The sequence below is a fragment of the Triturus cristatus genome, chromosome 12, assembly GCF_964204655.1.
Source record: "Triturus cristatus chromosome 12, aTriCri1.1, whole genome shotgun sequence".
Classification (NCBI taxonomy): domain Eukaryota; kingdom Metazoa; phylum Chordata; class Amphibia; order Caudata; family Salamandridae; genus Triturus; species Triturus cristatus.
Window position 1 is genome coordinate 119,343,884 of NC_140595.1, and position 19,610 is coordinate 119,363,493.

The following is a 19,610-nucleotide window of genomic DNA, read 5'->3' on the forward strand; positions in this document are numbered from 1 at the left end:
GCCAAGTACATGATAATCACTATGGAGACACTAGTACTGAAGTCCTTTTCCACCACTGACTTTCAACACTTGGCAATATTTCTGCCTGAATTTTATTATGAATAGCATCTCTCAAAATCCCTTGTTGCTTCACTACAGTAAATGTTTGCATCATAGCTGTGCAGAATGAGCTTTGTCTCCTCTAGATGTAATTCTTAATATCTAGATCTTACAAAAGGCATGCACAGCTGGCTAAATGCCCACCTTCAAGATTACCTCAATAGGAGTGTGCTCTCTTCACCCTAATAGTCCTCTCATTACCCTAATAGTAAGCCTGAAGCTTGGGGTGTGAAGATGCTTACAATAAAATTCCAGAATGCTAGCACTTGAATGATCCTTAAAGGCAGAGGACTCCTTTCTGCCATGGTATATGGACACCATCCAGTCTACCTTACTTGTTTCAGACAAGCAATATTGTGGTCTAGTTTGAATGTGTAGGCTGGGGTGTGTACTTTAACCACATTTTAGTATTAACAAAACATTTGGCATGGGGAGCTAGTGACCAAGAAATTCTAGCTTCCTGAAGGAAGTCAGGAAGTGTCTTAACTACATTTATTAAATGTTAAATTGTATAGAAGCTGTAAGCTCGGTCACCCAAATTACACCTTTCCAATAGCCTTGCTGTAAACAATGGGATGGATTGGGCCATCTACCTGCATGGATAAAAAACACTTTTCTGTACAAAATTAAGTGAAGGGTGATGAGTAAATGAATTTTAGTTACTTTATAATTAGATGTTAAATACTATTAGTTATTTAATTGAATTTTTTTGTTAATTGTATAATTCATCTTTTTACTGTTTAATTTTAGGTGTGGGTTGTGGAGATTATAGGTGTATTTTATGTATTTTTATTTGCTTTTTAATTAATAATATTTGTTTAATTGAAAAGTATGTTAATTATGCAAATATTTCTTTTTTATTTCCAATGTGGGTTGAGTTGTGAGGTGCTATAGGGTAGGAAGTAAATAGACTAAACCTATGTACTAATTAATGTTTTTGTTAATAAATAATTTCTAAATAAAAATATTTATCTGAAAAGTATTTTTGTATTTTGCTTAGTATAATATTTGTAGGTATTTATGATATGTATTTAACATTATAATATGTTTTCCTTTTTTCCTTTTTAATATTAAATATATTTTTAACACTTTTATATTTTTTTATTTACATATTTTTATTATGTTGATGATATTTTACTTGTTTTTAATTTTGAACTGACTGGAGTGAGCATAGTAGATTTTACCCTTCCGCAATCCAACACTTTCCCTATTGATGCACTCACTGGAGTGGGAATAGTACATTTTACCCCTCCAAGATCCAACACTTTCCCTACTGTTGCACTCAATGGAGTGGGAATAGTAATCTTTACCTCTCCACTATCCAACACTTTCCCTACTGTTGCACTAACTGGAAAGCGAAAAAGTAATTTTTACCACTCCGCTATACAACACTTTCCCTACTGTTGCACTGATTGGAGTGGGAATAGTAGTTTTTACCCCTCCGCAATCCAACACTTTCCCTACTGTTGCACTGACTGGAGTGGGAATTTCGTTTTTTTTGTTAATCATAAATATTATTGTTGTGTTAAGTGTAGTGAGAATAGTAAATTGTACTAATATGTAATTTTATATTTAATGTAATTTTTTATTTATTGTAGTTAGAATAGTAAATCTTATTTTTGTGTGGTGTAAAATGTTTTGTTACTGTTTTGTTGTGTTAGGTGGGAGCTATTATTTTTATATTAATTTAGTAGAAAAATGTTTTCTTTATAATGCTGTGGGAAATGTATATGTATTTATTTGAATTTGTAACAATTTATTTTATTTTGTAAATTATATAATTATGTGTTTGATTTATAAAAATAATAAGGTTATAATTTGCAATGTTTTTGGTTTGTAACTTATTTTTAATTAAATTGCAAAATATGTGTGTTGTTTAATTTGTATTTTAATTTAAATTGATTACCTTTTTTAATACTTTATGTTTTTGGTATAGTTAAATATGTTTACATATATTTTTATAACAATGCTAATTAGGATTTTTAAACTATATTATTAATTAAAATCTTAGTTTATATTTTATATATATGTATGTGTGTATGTGTGTGTGTTTACATTTTCAAATGGATTTTTATTTGTTGTATTTGTTAAAATATACATTTAATTATATTTTGTGTTTATAAACTAAAGTGGTAGTTTTTCATTTATGTTTATTTTAATATTTTAAATTATATATATTTTAAAATCGATCGATACATAATGCAACTATATTTTTGTGAACAATAAAAAAAATGATATTTTTGTACTTACCTGTTTAAGTATAGAAAGTAGAAATTTTTGTATCCTATATTTTTGACTCAATATTTTTTACATCAATATTTTCATTGTCAATGTAAGTGAACCATTGTAAATGCATGTGTGGCAATGTCATACAACCCTTCATATGCTTTGCAAAATTATGTGCTATCTGGAAGATCCTTCCTTATCTGCCCTGAAAAGTACAGTCTTGGCGCTGATCTTGCACCTCAACTATTCCAACACCTCTAAGTGGGGCTGCCTGCCTACCTTTTGGATAAACTCCAAATTGACCAGAATGCAGCAGCTCGGGCCATTCTGAATCCATCCACTATGATCCCCTGTTGAAACCCATGTTGCATAGGCTTCAGATTCAGCAGAGAGGCACCTTCAAGGCTGTCTAGCTGGCTTTTGAAGCAATCGCAGGCACTGGTCTAGGAAAATGTGTATCTACACTCCTGGTTGCACCTTATGCTGCGAGCCACACTTCTGCAGGACAATGCCAAAGAGGAGGGCGTTCTTTTTTTATCGTATTGCTAGTCTCTGGAATCATTTGCTCCCCTCCTAAGGTTACTACAGATTGTTCTGTCAGAAAATCTATTAGTTATTCCAGCAAGTGTAAGTATTCATTATGGCGTCTTTCGCTGAAACGCCAGGAGACGCCTTTCCGGGAGTAACCGCATGCTCTATAAAAAATTTGAATTCATGGTTTCTTAACCAATTCATTGATTTAGGACTTGGGTGTCATTATGTCTGTTATAATCAAAATTCTGCCTAATCGAACCCCTTAAAATCCACAAATCTTTGATGTTAATTCTTTGGGGCTGATTTTGTTTGGTGGGCGAGGTACCTGTCACAAATGTGGTGGAGTACAATGTAAACCAAACTGATGGTCTGGGGCTCTATTTTGATTTGGGTGAACTGTCATGTTTCCAGAAGCAGTGCACCTGAAGGAGTTTGGGCCCTCAGTGTATATGCATCAGAATTTGTGCCCCATTTAGAGCCACGGTCTAATGCAAACATACTCGCTCCATTTTGGACCACTGTGGAAGTCTGATGGTCAAGAACTGGAAACCAGTCAACATGACACAGCACACCCTGAGAGAAAACACCAAAGGTGTCAGGGTCATTTCTTTTTTTCTAAAACAAGCTCCCACATTAGGAGATTGTTTTTTTAAAGCAAACGTTTATGCAACCATTCAAAACATGGAAGTGGCTCAACTAACTTGCAGCCAGTACAGAGGAGCTGCGGTGGCAGATTCTCTGAAGCCAGAGGGCTCTGTAGGGCCAAAAGATGAAGATCAGCAGTGTGGCCAGAGTGGCCAAGGCAAAAACCTCTTCTACTCTGACAGATTGTGGGTCACATACCATAGCCTAAATGAGCCCCTATGTTAGCAATCCGAAGTATTACTCCAATCCTTTTATTCTATATACTTAAAGTATGATTCAATCAAGAGGCCAGGAAAGGAATATCTGTTATAAGAACTACGATTTAAAGTGTTTTGGATTAATAAATAAAATAATTGTGTGATATTATAGCCTTATAGCCCGCCGTAGCGGGCTATACCGGCTATTAAAGGCCTGCTGCAGCGTTAAAGGCCCGAGCCGAAGGCGAGGGACTTTAACAAAGCAGCGGGACTTTAATGCCGGTATAGCCCTGCTACGAAGGTCTATAAGGCTATTAGAACATTCTGCCACTAGAGGGCAGAATGCTCTAACAAATAAAGCCTTCAGGGAGCTTGAGGGGATTCAAATCCCCTCGGACTCCCTGAAGCCTTTGTTCACAGCCAGGGCTGTGAACAAAGAAACACTGGAATGTTCGAGCTCTGGGCTTATACCAGCCATTAGAAGCCCAGAGCACTCCATTGTTTGCAAAGGAGCTTCCAACATTCCAATGTTCTAATATAGCCTTATAGCCCGCCGTAGCGGGCTATACCGGCTATTAAAGGCCCGCTGCAGCGTTAAAGGCCCGAGCCGAAGGCGAGGGACTTTAACAAAAGCAGCGGGATTTAAATCGCGGTATAGCCCTGCTACGAAGGGCTTTTAAGGCTATTAGAACATTCTGCCACTAGAGGGCAGAATGTTCTAACAAATTAAACAAAGGTTTCTCGAAGCTCGAGGAGATTTAAAACCCCTCGAGCTTCGAGAGGCTTTTGTAAAACATTGGGATGTTGCTCTGCGGGCCTTTACCGGCCCGTAGAAGCATGGAGCACTCCATTGTCTACAATGGAGTGCTCCACATTCCAATGTTCGAATATGTCATATAAGGAATCTGCAATGACTGCATCAGTAATGGGAAGGACTTTGGACTTATGTGTAAGCTGTGTGAACTCTGCAAAAAGAAATCTGGACTTCCATTGTGCTTATCAAAATACCGCTGGTTTATACAAATCTATTCTGATAATTTGTATACCTGGGTGACTCAGCAAATGCTGTAGTGAAAAACTACAGCATTTGCTGAGCCATCCATGTTAACACTAATCCCCTAGTGATATTGAGTGTAGATATTAGTCTATAAAGGTAAATGACAGGAGTTGTCTGAGTAGTTAACGTTGTGCTTATTGTTAACTGTCATAATAGGAAGATATCAGCATAATGAAATGTCTGTGGTAAGTTGTTTCACAGTGATATCATCTGGCAATTGCTGAGTTCTCTGTTTATGTTAATTAGCCAGAACATCATAAAGTATGTGTGCCTAAAAAGGATGTTAAGAATACAGACTAGATGGTTAACATACTACCTACTAATGACTATTGTAACAAAGGGTAGTATCAGAGTTATTTAAATACCTGTGGTACAAAGTAGCAATTTCCTCCACAATGTTGAATGAGCCAGACACTAAACGTTGAGGTATTCCTCCTTGATATCTATGTACGTTTCCACAAATTGCTAACAGTGTGTGAAGAATTTAGTGTGTTGTTTCTTTTGTGTTTCTGTGGTTATTAATTTTTTTTACCATGCTGCAAATTAGGGGCCAATTATGATGTTGGTCGGAAAGGCTCCGATTGGCGTTCAGTTCGTCCAAATCCGATTCGGAAGTCTTGTTTCCGACCGACTCGGAAACATTTCTGAGCGACCGATTACAATGACCGGAAACGGCTTAGACTGTCCGACTGGTGTCCAAATGGCATTTGGAGACACTGAGTCAGTCAGAGTCGAATCGTGCGTCCCTACGGGCTGCGTATTGACAGAACAATTTCAATGTCGGATTCGGACAGCCATTCTGAATCAGTCTGTTCGAAACGGATCTGCAGTCGGAATCTGAATTTGGTGGACCGTAGCAGGCCCCCTTCACCTGGAGGCCTCCGGTTGGGGTCAGTGGGGGTACCTAGGGAGCCCCCCTTTCCAACCATGCGCAGTGTGTTTCTCCCTCCAACACAAAAATGTTTTAAAAAGGGCTAGAGGAGGGCATTGTGGATGTCGGTCCGGAGCTGTCCAAGGCACTGATCCATTGTGGTGAGTCAGCTCTCAATGGAGTTCAACCGCTGTAGGATACGGTGCAGCAATGGCCTGGTGTTGTCATTGTGGGAGGATATGGCAGCAGTGGATGGAAGCTGGCAGCGATGTCGGAAATGGGATGGCCGGGAGGCTGGAGGCTGCGAGGGACCGGCTGAACTGGGGCCGAGTGGAGGAGTGTTTGTTTTCTCCCCCTCCTCTTGCTGGACGACCAGCTGCCGGTACTCATTGTGGATACGCTCTGGCCTCTGGAATTTGATATGATTATGATTAGGAGAGTCACAAGGCTAATTTTATATTTTACCCACATATGCCTTGCATAAAGCACTGACAGTGTGGCAGAAAAGTATCAAAAGGCAGAATAACACCAGATTAAAGAAAGCAGCGATTTGAATATTTTTTTCTTCTAAAGGCATTTGAAGTAACTATAAACAACACTTTTTTTGAGTTGAAGAATAAATTACCTTTCACTAAGGACTACGGCAGTATGCACTATGGAGTACAAGTTGTGTGTTGTGCTAAAATAATGAAGTCATGCTCATTGATAGCCAGCAAACTGGGTAGCTTGCTACTGTCTGCATCTGGGGCAGCTGTAGTTGACAATTAATACATTTTAATTCCGATGTCTTTGGTCATCTCCAAATGCATTTTTCTTTCTACCCTGACTCCAAACAGACAGATGAATAATAAATAATATTCTACATCACACACCTAACGCATGAAATGCAGATATCAATAATATTCTGTGTGCCGTACGTAGACGTAGGGGAAAATGATGGACTGCACTCCGGGGAAAGGAACAGGCTATATAGATTGTGTTTGGCACATTCATCACTGTGTATCCCATATGCCAAACTTGACATCAAATCATGCACTTACTCCCACTTTACTCTGTGACCTCGCCCACTACCACAAATTATTTCCAACAAATTCACTTGGTGTGCAGTAAGCAAGGAAAGGAAACTTGACTTACTCTACTGCAAGGGGTAAGGTAGAGGGATTATAGAGTTAGTGTAGAGCTTTTTTTATATAGAATTGAGGGTTCACTACACTAATCATCGAGTTGTCATCTTTGGTTAATTCAGTCACTGTACAATTTGAAAGGGAAAGATTTGAACAGGTGTAAAATAAATCTGTTATGGGAAACCATGAAATATATAATGGAATCACTTCACTTCACATGGTTATAAAATAAAAGGCAGTACTTGCAAAGAATGGATTTTCCAACTTCATAGGCTGGAATGGAAGAACTTAGGAAAAAATAAATGAGTGAAGTACTAAGAGGTGACAGAGTGGGCGAAGGGAAACAACACACCTTGCATGTTCAGTTTGCAATGCATTGAAAACATTGTAAATCATGTATAAACGGAATCAGACGCACATTACACAGCCAATACTACAAATTGACCAATACTGCACTTCAGTCATAGGTGGCAATAAAATGCCATAGGTGGGGAGGGGGGATGATAATGATGGGTAGGATACATCTGGCTCACTCAAAAAATACAGAGAGTCAAGGGAGTAGAACAAAAAGTGAAATATATCACGCTTTGAACCAAAGCTTTGAGAACCCTACATAAACAAAGTAAGCAAAGTAGGTGAGCTCCATGCTTCTCATGAGAAGAGCTGCCTTGCTTATTCACCAAAATGTCCTATATATTATCCATCCATTCAATTATCCACCCTTTCTTCTAACCATCATTTTGCCCATCCATCAATTTACCAACCCTTTCACTCATATACCATTTCCCTTCTTTTAACCTTCCATTCTTTCATGCTTTCCTCAAGCCATCAATGCTCATTATGTGAGCTTTAGGTGAGTTCAGTTGCAGATAAAAGAGGCCATATTAACTCAACCACCACTGCAGCTGGTAAAGCTGGGGCGGGGGAGCATTCATGGTCATGTGTTGCTGACACCCTGGCTACTGAGTATAGTAATTGCAAGAAATTATGTGACTTACCAGTGCCTGCTGCCACTTCTCTTCCTCCAACTGACCTTTCTCCTCCTGCAGTGGCAATGGAGCCGGCATCACTGGTGTTCTGTGTGGCTAGAATAAAACATTCTATATATTTTAGATGCCTGATACGCCACCCCAAATACAACTGTAACACATTACAACAGTTCAGTTAGCACTGCAGTATCTTCTAACAAAAATATCACTGTGGGCATTTGTTTGGTTCACAAAGTTAGACGAGCCAAGAGTGGAATAATGGTCAATGAAAAACATAAGGTGTTGGTCGGCAAATTCCCTGGAAGTGGGACTTTATACTTTTTTTCAGCCTTGCTGCACTGCCATGGGAAGCTGCTGGTGTCCTGTATAAATGAATGAGACAGCAGAACACTACATTGGAGGGGGTGGGTCATGATGACCATAGCCACTCTCCCGCGAACTCAACTGTTAGAGCATGAGCAGGAAGAGAAAGCCTTCTCTCAACAACCATCCATAGTGAATATTATTTATAACACTAGCTTTCTTGGGCCTGCAATCTTCACGCTAGACAGTAGATTACCAAAATGTGTTATTCCTAGTCTTACATTACCACAAGATATATAGGAGAGAGGGAAAGATTACCAACAAAGCAGAAGATAAGTGAACTACAGACTAGAGTAGAGACTAAAAAAACTCAGTTACCAAAAAAGAAAAACATATAATATAAGGAAATAAGGGGAAAAAAAGATAATGCAGGGATAACAGGAATGAAACAAAAAATGAATCCATTGTACTTTGCACAAATGGGTTGGTATCCCATCCTTGTCTCCATGTGGAAGGCAGACGGCAGGTAAGGGTGTCAGAGAAACTTTATTTCTCACCAACAACACCAGCCTCCAGCAAGCAACTCCTATCCTAGAACTGAGCCCCAACATTTCAATACCCCAAGATTCTACCCTAAACCCACAGCAATCATAAAACCCAACATTAGGGAAATGATATGAATAAATAATAGGACTTACTACGGTCAACAGAGCCCTCAGCAGCAGTTTTGGTGGTCGGCACTGGCTGACCAGCTGCTCCTGGACTTGTCACCTGAAAGTTCCTCTTCTTGCCCTTGGGTGCTGATGTAAGAAATTAATAAGAATAAAAAAAAATTGATTAGTGATTCAGTTAAACTCCATAAAATTGTTAGAAGAAAACGCAGTCACATTGTACTTTTTTAAAACAAATCGCCTAAAGTACTAGTTTCGACTCTATCGACTATTGTTGAGTTGCCTATACAAATCCTGAAATCATTATTCTAAATTTTCCTAACAACAACTACATTTGAAATTAATGCATTGCAGTAAATGATCTTTGATTCTATTCCCATTTCTCAACCCCCTTCATGGACCAACTCAGACTCCCTTTCTTTGCAATGCATAGATGCATACTACACATTGCTGTGAAATAACTTGGAACTCTATGAGCCCCATAAACAAAGTCACAGAGAGAACTCGCTACTCACTGATATCACCGATTCACTACAGTGACTGGAGAACAGTCTGCAATGGCTTCTTAATTAAACGGCCAACGCGAGCACCAATGATGAGTATAATTAGGGAGCGTTGAGCACCGGCCTAGCAGAAACTAGAAACTGGATCACACAATAATATTCCAACGTTAACTAAACTTAATTTACCTCCGAGTGTGAGCAGCAAGCTATTCTGGAAAAAAGTTAGCATTGTAGAACACAAACAGAACAGAAAAAATCATTAATACTCGCCCAAAACCAGAATCTCGATGCCTAGCACATCGATGCGTCAGCTGCCGGACAATGTGCCAAACCTGGCTGGTGCGCTCCACGCACCAGCAGAATCTTCTCCAGTGCCACTGACGCTCCCACAGGCAGTATCCACTACCAGGCCTGCTGCCAGCATGGAGTAGAGGTGGCACTTCACAAAAAAAAACAGTGCTGTCTCCTTTTCCTTACCAAATATCACCCAGAGCTGCACACCTGGGCAGCGGCGCTGCACGCAACATAACCACCCTGCCTCTGCCATGGCACTGGGTGGGTTTGAAAAACAAAAGAAAAAGGAAGAGAAAGTAAAGAATAAAGAAATAAGGAAGTAAGGGGAAATAAACAAAAAGTCACGAAAAGCGTGAAAAAAAATTCCCAAAATGTAAAATATACAGAGACACACTTATATAAAAAATAAAAATGACGGGTAGATTCTTTTTAATGGGGGCGAATTACACAGATGATAAAGAGATAACATTTTAGGTTCAGCGCCATAACAGAGAGCAGAAATACAAGATGGTTGCGCCCATGCGGACCGCGTGGTGCTGTTCGTGCGTGATTTGGAACCAGGGAACGCGCATGAGAACTGTGATCTGCTGTTGCTTGCGATTTGGAATGAGAGAATACACTCCATGTTCCCACTGCAACATGAATGAGCATGTTGGCAAACTCCGCCCACCAGCGGAATTCAGCTTATCGCGGCTGAGTGTTTTTTGCGTCTTCGTGGAGTTGCGAGTAGAGCAACTCTGCGAACTCCGCCCAGGCCTATTATGGACTTTGAAGACTCCCTTAAAGGGCCGATTACAATGTCGGGCTGAATAGCTTTCGGCTGACACCATCTCATAAGTGGGACTGATCGACCTCTGGTCGGTGGTCCCAACTGCCTGATTTGGATGTGACTGAACACCGATTAGACGTATTGCGACATTTTCCTATGGGAGCATGTGTTATGACCATACACCAGCCATAGTACATGCTCCCATAGGGAAATGGGAGGTGGGGTTAATCCCTGCACCCCGTGGCAGGCACCTCAAGGTGTGCGCCACAGGGTGTAGGGATTAACAGGGGGGCACCAAAGGTGCCCTCTCGGCTCCCAACCGGAGGCTGTACACACAAGGGGGCCCTGCTAGGGGTCCCATACACTCTTTCCGACAGGGTTTCTATGTCGGAAAGGCCGGAATGGCAACCATGCAGGAAACCGTGCATCAAAATCCCAAGGGCAGAAAGGCACCCTTTGGGATTACGGGCCAGCCTCCGAATGGCTGTCAGGCCCCTTGAGCCCATCAGAAGCCAGACGGAATGGTCAGCCGATTTCAGTTCCGACCGGCTGATTCATAATCAGCCAGTCAGAATTGAAACTGACGACGGCGGTCGGAAAGGCTTTCCGACCACCATCATATTAAGCCCCTTAGTCTCTTCTGTGGTTAATATTATTGTGAGAATTTTTTTTGTGTCCTTTCCAGCATTATTTACAATATTTGTCCTCTGCTGTATGCTGAAAAGTACTTTGTCAGTCTTAGATATCTACTTTCCTCACTTAACTATGTGTGGAAAAACTTTACCATGTTTTTCATCTTGTGTTTTTTATTTTGGAGTATTTAATTTCATTGCAATACCGAAACTTAATATTCAAAGGTACAGGTACAACTGATATGGCACTTTCTACTTATCAAATCCTATTTACACCAATTGAAATTCATGAATCAGAATTTAGACAACTGCATTTCATAAATATTTGTCCTTTATTTATTCCGTAAACATGACTATGAATCACAACTAAATTAGGGCCTGATTACGAGTTTGGTGAACGGAGGACCCCCATGTTGGAGCTGGCAGTTCTACGGTGGATCTGCGTCCGCCGTATTACTAGTTGCATTATGAGCATACATGTGCACCTGTGCAGTTCTGTCGACACTGGCAACGTCGTATCTGCGTCGCATTGGTGCAACAGACAAATGAGGCTCTGGGAAGCAAAAACCACTGCTCAAAACCGCCGAGCCAATTATGAGTTGTCTTTCAGCCTGGCGCAAGTGTCGCAGTCCAACCACTGCTGCACAGGAGGCGGAAAGGGAGGGATATTAAGCCGAAACTCATCTTTACTCATCAACACCAGACCTCTGCAGTCATGGAGGCCATTGTACCTGTTGTCCCTATGGTCTACCTGTTGAACTATCTCTGAAGCGGGCACCGACTTGGGCACCATCTCCGGTAAGTCACACCACAAACAATGCGCTTCGCGAACAAAATACTGTGTCGCAGAGAAAATCACAATGGAGGTGTGTCCTCCACATGTATCAATTATACAAAGGTCTGTGAGTTACGACTTGGGGGTGGGGATGTTACTCGGTCCCTGACACCAGCCACCCACAGAGAACAGTAAATAAGCACAGGTGCCTTTAGTTGGTGAAAGCAAAGTCATATGGTAGCACGCAGGACCATGGCATGCCACACAGACCTAAACGCTCACAATTTCACTCACTACAATTATTAAACAAGACAAAAAGGACAATCTAACCCCATGTAACTAATCTTCATCTCTTCATACCACATCAAATTAATTATCATATGCCTCACCCTTACCACTGTACTACATCCCATCCTCAGGAGCCCTATCAGTTTTGCAGTATTGCACAAGACATATCTCAGCAATATTGTAGAAAAACCTTACACTACCAACACATTGCACTGACAAAACCACGTTCTGGTAGACATGGGCTGTACAGTCCGTAGTACCACAATTTCAGTGCACAACAGAAGTTGAAGTGTAGCCTCCCAGTCCCAAAATAGCAACTACACACCACGCACCAAGAGACAGGTGTCACCTAACAATAACAGTTGCCAGTAATGTCTGCAGTCAGAGGACATCAACAAGACTTACACCACCAGTTAATTTCCACACCCATGTAATCCCACCAAATACACTATACATCCTGGTACACACAGAACGTCACGGGTCCCGCACCTCACTATCACCCCACACAAGTCTGCATGAAGCACACACACCTACCCTGAGGCAGTTTCCACAGAAACTCAAATAAGAAGCCCCAGTCACCATCTCCCCATCATGTATTCCACAGTCTAAGCCCTGCCCTCATCCCAGAATTATTCCATCTGTATTGCAAATTTAGATAACTCCCACAAACCTGCAAAGCCACAGACACATTTCGTTACAAAACCCAAGGTCACCTAAAGGCACAACATCTATTCCTTGACAAATATATCCAAAGACATAACTGAAACACCTCAAGCAGAATAGAAGTTCACACTATCTAGCAAACAAAGCACACATTTGAGAACAGTGAGATACTACATAATTCTGCACATGCTCATAAACAACATTTGCATCCAAACATGGCTTCTGAAGCATAACAGGGACAATCAATAGGTACACACTGTCCCACACATGTGTAGGCAATGTGTCTTGGCACCTTATGCTAGCAATCACATCTCCCACAACTACAGGTAGTAGCTGATTCATACTCACATTCAAATGGACAAAAAATAAGCAAAACAAACAAATGTTTGGCGAGCACACACACTGCATGTGTACAAACTCTAACCTCTGATACAAACATACAGCACACATTTCACAACAATATCAATGGGAAAAGGGCAGCCACATTTGGCAGATAACAGACAATGTATAGAACTTACCAAATGATAACTTACACAAAGCTACCAGTAGGTGTTGAGAAAAAACATTGAGTACATGTACTTGGCCCCTCATCCATAATAACTCCCGAACAGCTGCAAAGCTCACATCACACTCACCACTGGGAAAGGATCACCTATTCCCAGCTCCAGAGAACAACAATGTAGTAGTATCAACTGAATTATATCATCACATCATTTATCATAATGAGCAATAAATCCACCAAGGGGTTGTCCGATGATCAAACTTAATTGATAAACCTAAAAAAAATTAAATGGGTGACAAAGGCCACTCCAATGAAGAATTGGGATACATTACTATGCTGTACCGCCTAACTTGTCAAAATCACACTGCCAAGAAAACCTTTTCAGGTGGGCATTCTAGGCACCTCGTCAAATTAGAATCAGGGTAAATTTGAGTCAGGAGTGGTAAGAGCTGGATCAAAAGTGGTAGACGTGTAGTGTCTGAGGCAGAGAGAAACACATTGGGACCCTCTGACATTCCTAGTTGACTTTGGGGAGGAGGGATAACAAGGGATGGGTTTTGGGAGGTAGAGGTAGAGGTAGTGTCTGTCTGTGATATGGGTGTGCCTGTTGCTGGTGTCTGTGAGTCTGAAGCTGCTTGTGGATGGCCTGTGTCTCATGGTGGGTGGTCTGGGGGCATGTGTGTAGTGGGGATGCTGAGGGAGGTCTGTGTCTGGTCGGTGGAGGCATGCATGCCAATCTTCCTGCGTTTTGGGGACAATATTGTGCTTGTGGATGATGGTGAGTATGGCTTTGTCAGCATTTAGTTGGAACAGGAATGAGTAACAGCACTTGGGATGTTGAAGAGTCTGGTTGAGGGATGGTAGGATGTGTGTCATTATGTTGGACTGCCCCTGGAGTGCATTCAGCAGTGCAGTTTGTCTAGCAGAGATTTGTCTCAGGACTGATACACTCAGGGCAGTCGGGGGCACCGAGGCTGGGGAAGAGATGTCAAACCAAATGCAGACAACTTTGTGGGGAACAGCAAGGAGGGTGGAGATGAAATGGGTAGTGGAGGACAAGGGTATTTGAGACACAGTTCCTTAGTGTCCACAACTACCACAAAGCTGCCACTGGAGCCTGACTCTCTTGAGGATGACAATGACAAGTCTGTTTCCTACAGGGCACACCCCTCACCCTCCGACACTGTGACTCCGCTGCTGTCAGTCTTCTGACTGGAGCCACTCTGTCCAGCTGCCTCACCAACATCGTTCGCACGGTCTCCTCTGCCTGGCTCAGTTGATGCTCAAAAAACTGTGGAATCAGGTGTGAGAAATACGTACATACTCATCTCCCTAACATTTCCACAACAGTGATATCAAAGAGGCACACACAACTGCATTACTTTTTGCCACTACTACTTGCATGGCCACTAGGGGTCTTAAGTAACACTATCAGCTCACACATACATTTCCATGGCAAGAGACCACTACCAAAACAATGGACACGCTAATTTCACATAGGTCTTGTTTGCAATATCATCACCACAGTACAGCTATACTACACCGAACAGAGCTCTAATGCCTAGAATTTGCTATTAGCTGTTAAATTGGCACACCTGTAGCCAACAATGAAGAAACATTTATAGCACATAACATGTACCAAAACAACAAATAGGCCCCACCATTGTATGGAAACACACTAACACATTACCAGACAACATCAGGCTGAAAAAAATATTTTTCATTAGCGTCATGTGAGACCTACATCAACATTTGAATCGATTACTCAGCATGACCATACAATATCACATACCACCCATATATAACCAGAATGTGGAACACAATTGTAACTCAACAGTCCAAAACAAATATAGGCCCCAAGTAGACCATCAACAAAGGGAGATGATATGGTTACAATGTTGGAATGATCAACTTACACATGACATACTGTTTGTGTGTACACTACACTAATGTACACAAAATCACAGTGATAGAACAATGCACTTCATTTATCTGATAAAACATGACTAGGTCACACAATCAAATTAAACATATATGTACGGTCTAATAAAGAGTGAAATGTCCATGGTCAATTAAGGATCAACATCAATTCATAGCTACATAGACGAACATATGTTCAACAATACATGACAATAGCTCATATAAAGACCACACTATATAGATTAAAAACTCTCATAGCAACGCCAAAGATGGAAAAGTATGGGTGTCAACAGGCCATTTCCCAACATGACATATGTGAGCACTTCATACGACATGCTACACATTATTGTTGCAGCAACTTCGTGAACAATAACTTGTGATCCAAAGCAAACATACATGTTTATGCTCATTGTCGCCTGCTGTGTGTTACAGAGGCAAATAGAACACCATTACCAACCCACTTTGGACCAGACTTTTAGCCAGGTCTGGACACACCCTGTATCCATCTGGCATCTCATCATCCAGTTAATGCCACATGCTGCCCGACTGCCAATATGATGTACTACATCAATAATCTACAGCGCAAGGTGTATGTTAGCATGTGTCACATTCTCATCTGACTAAGTGGCAAGCACAGGACATGTTGATAAGAATCAGGCAATGTCAGACATGTGCAAAATGATGTAAGGGCTGTGCAGAGATAACATATGTACACATGTACATACTACCTGTAATCAATGTCACATGGAAGACCCCACAAACACTGGGACATGCACATACAATGCACACGTCTGAAGAAGCATGGCAACTGGACAATTTTGGTTGACCACACATGGTCTAGTTGAAGGTATGTCAAACATACATATGAGCAACAGTACATCACTTCCTCAGCCTAAATACTGGTGAGAACACACCAAAGACCAATTTGCCCTAACTCACTTCCAACATTTATCAACACAGTGTTGAACTACATGGAAAAGTCCATGGTCAGGTGTAGACATTTGTCTAAAAATCCATTATCCAACATGGACACAAAGAATGGAGAGAGCAGTATGGTGAGGGAGTCTGATTGAGGATAGCCAGGTGATTTGTTTCACACCAGGTCCTTGTAATGGAATGAACTGAAATATTGCCATGCATTGTGTGTGGAGGTGTGGTGGGTTGGGTGACTGCGGGTGGGGATGGTTGGCTGTGTGGAGGTGTGGTGAGATTGGTGACTGTGGGAGGGGATGACTGGCAGTGTGGAGGTGGGGTAGGTTGAGTGACTGTGGGTAGGGATTGCTGGCTGTGTGGAGGTGAGATGGAATGGGTGACTGTGGGTGGGGATGGCTGGCTATGCGGAGGTATGGTGGGTTGGGTGACTGTGGGTGGGGATGGCTGGCTATGTGGAGGTGTGGTGGGATGGGTGACTGTGGGTGGGAATGGCTGTGGTGTGCTGCATTTGCCTGTCTGGGTGCATACATGGATGTGTGTATTTCAGCTCCGCTATCCAACACTTTCCCTGCTGTTGCACTTGCTGGGGTGGGGATAGTAATTTCTACCCCTCCGCTATTCATTACTTTCCCTACTGTTGCACTCCCTGGAGTTACAATAGTAAATTACTCCCCTCCACTATCCAGCCCTTTCCCTACTGTTACACTTGCTGGAGTGGGAATAGTAACTTTTTACCCCTCCGCTATCCAACACTTTCCCTACTGTTGCACTCACTGGAGTAGGAATAGTAATGATTACCCCTACGCTATCCAACACTTTCCCTTCTGTTGCACTCTCTGGAGTAGGAATAGTAATTTTTTCTTTTATGCTATCCAACACTTCCCCCTACTGTTGCACTCCCTGGAGTTGGAATAGTAAATTATTCCCCTTCTCTATCCAACAGCTTCCCTACTGTTGCACTTGCTGGAGTGGGAATAGTAAATTATTCCCTTCCGCTATCCAGCACTTTATCTACTGTCACACTTACTGCAGAGGGAATAGTAATTTTTACCCCTCCGCTATCCAAAACTTTCCCTACTGTTGCACTCTCTGGAGTGGGAATAGTCATTTTTAATTGTATGCTATCCAACACTTTCTCTACTGTTGCACTCTCTGGAGTTAGAATAGTAAATTATTCCCCTCAGCCATCCAGCACTTTCCCTACTGTTACACTTGCTGGAGTGGTAACAGTAACTTTTTACCCCTCCGCTACCCAACACTTTCCCTACTGTTGCACTCTCTGGAGTAGGAATAGTAATTTGTACCCCTACGCTATACAACACTTTCCTTACTGTTGCACTCTCTGGAGTTTGAATAGTAATTTTTACGTTTATGCTATCCAACACTTTCCCTACTGTTGCATTCCCTGGTGTTGGAATAGTAAATTATTCCCCTCCGCTATCCAATACTTTCCCTACTGCTGCACTTGCTGGAGTGGGAATAGTAAATTATTCCCTTCCGCTATCCAGCACTTTACCTACTTACACTTGCTGGAGTGGGAATAGTAAATTTTACCCCACCGCTATGCAACACTTTCCCTACTGTTGCACTCTCTGGAGTGGGAATAGTAATTTTTCCTTTTACGCTATCCAACACTTTCTCTACTGTTGCACTCCCTGGAGTGGGAATAGTAATTTTTACCCGTCTGCTATCTAACACTTTCCCTACTGTTGCACTCACTGGAGTGGGAATTGCAGTAATTGTAGTGGGAAAAGTAAATGTTTACCCTTATGCTATTCAACAATGTTCCTACTGTTACACTCAATGGAGTGCAAAATGTCGGTTTGAAAATGTATAAACATTTTAGTATTTTCTTTTATAATATAATGTTTTTATTATGATATTTTATGTTATAGGTGTATGTATATATCTATCTATCTATATATATATATATTAAAGATAAATGTTTATATATTTATAATATTTTACAATAAATTAAAGTTATTAGTTTGTGCATAATGTTACAGTAAATATACATTCAAATATTACATTTTATATATGTATGCTTAATTTTTTATAAATTAAATGTGTTCATTATATATTTTTTTCGATATTTTTGTCATTTACATTTTAAAGCTAGGATGTCGATTTTTTGACTATCTTTATTTTTACATCGATATTTTTGTGTTCTATATTTTTTACTTCGATATTATGTCAGTGATTCCCCAGTGATACCAACTGAGTCGTCTGCTCATCATGCTGGGTGTCAGTCTCCCCAGTGGCCTCAAATGGGTTGGGCACAATTCTCCTCTCACCACGTCTGGCTCCACTGGCTATTGCCCCTGCAGAGGACTGTCTGCTGCTACTTGGTCCAGCCTCCTCAGTGTCTGTGGTGGTGCTAGCCACCTAAGGAGGCAGGACTGGGGAGATAAGTATGGGCCTGCCTGTGCTAGGAGCACTAGTTGTTGATGTTGGTGTACCAGTTGTGGTGGTTGGATGTGTGGGCGCAATGAGACCAACTGAGTCCATCTAGATAAGCTGCCCAGAATTGCCAGGAGTGTCGTCCACATCTTTGAGGCTAGGGTCATGGCTGAGGTCTTCTTTGGAATCTTCTGAGTCTGTTGTTTGAGTCTGCTCCCTGGCCTGGCTCTGCCATGCAGCAGGGGTGGGATAATTTGTAAAAAGACAACACAACTGTTAGGTATGATACTATTAATACTATTGGTTTGTGAAGCAGGACATATGCTACGTTTCAGGTTGGATGTGGGATGTTGCAAGAGGTAACTGCCACAGCAGATTTCTCAAACATTTGTGGGTCTTATACAACAAAATTACTGTCCTGATTGCATGAACTCTAATGAGGTATGTCACAATCAATCTGCCATCTGAAAGGGCAGGTCATTTCCTTAAATGATGGGACACACTTAATGAAGTTTCCTTATGTGAACCTTGGCTCTTTGGTTCTTACAGACCTGCAATTGTTTATGAACAAGTACATCTTATATTGCATGGGATATGTTCAGCATGTATTGTGTTGTTATTGAATTTACAATACATATGCCCTGATGTGTGTCTAGTTTTCGAGGGGGATTGCTATTGGGAGGTAGTGGTGGTAACTTAAAATCTGACATGATCGTAGTGATTTGCAATGTGCTGGTCATCATTGTGGCACATTTTCGAGCCTATTTCTTTTTATGTAAATGCCATGGGGTAACAAATTGTGATACTGAGCTTGTTCATATGGTCAACAGGTGTGACTATCAGTTATTTGTGTTTAAACTTGATTATTTATTGAGTGGGATGGCCTTCTGGTAGTTCTTGATGTACTGAAGAGGTTGTTGGCACAGGATCAATGTGGGGTGTTTTGTATAGTTTATCACAATGGTCATGTGTGTCAAGATTGTTGTCCTGTTGGTATATCAACTTTTGTCTAATTAAATTCCATGGTAACATGTCCATACGTCCAGTACACACAAAGGTCATACATTTATGTGTTGACATTCATCTCTGTACCTCAGCTCAAGAACAGACATTGATTAAAGAGTATACAATTAGCATACTGATGTTTGCCATTTGTAATTTAATACCAATAATAACCAGACATGACCATGCATACTGACAATTAGTTGAATTCTA

General features: G+C 41.2%; 1 protein-coding gene across 1 annotated transcript in view; it reads left to right on the forward strand.

The window, feature by feature from the left end:
• The first annotated feature begins 11,624 nt into the window (after positions 1-11,624).
• The window catches only part of LOC146772823 (protein S100-A2-like), an 85,398-nt gene continuing 77,412 nt past the window's right edge, over positions 11,625-19,610 (forward strand). The window contains exon 1 of the mRNA XM_085639407.1: positions 11,625-11,712. The gene's annotated coding sequence lies outside the window, so the exon portion shown is untranslated. The remainder of the gene's footprint in view (positions 11,713-19,610) is intronic.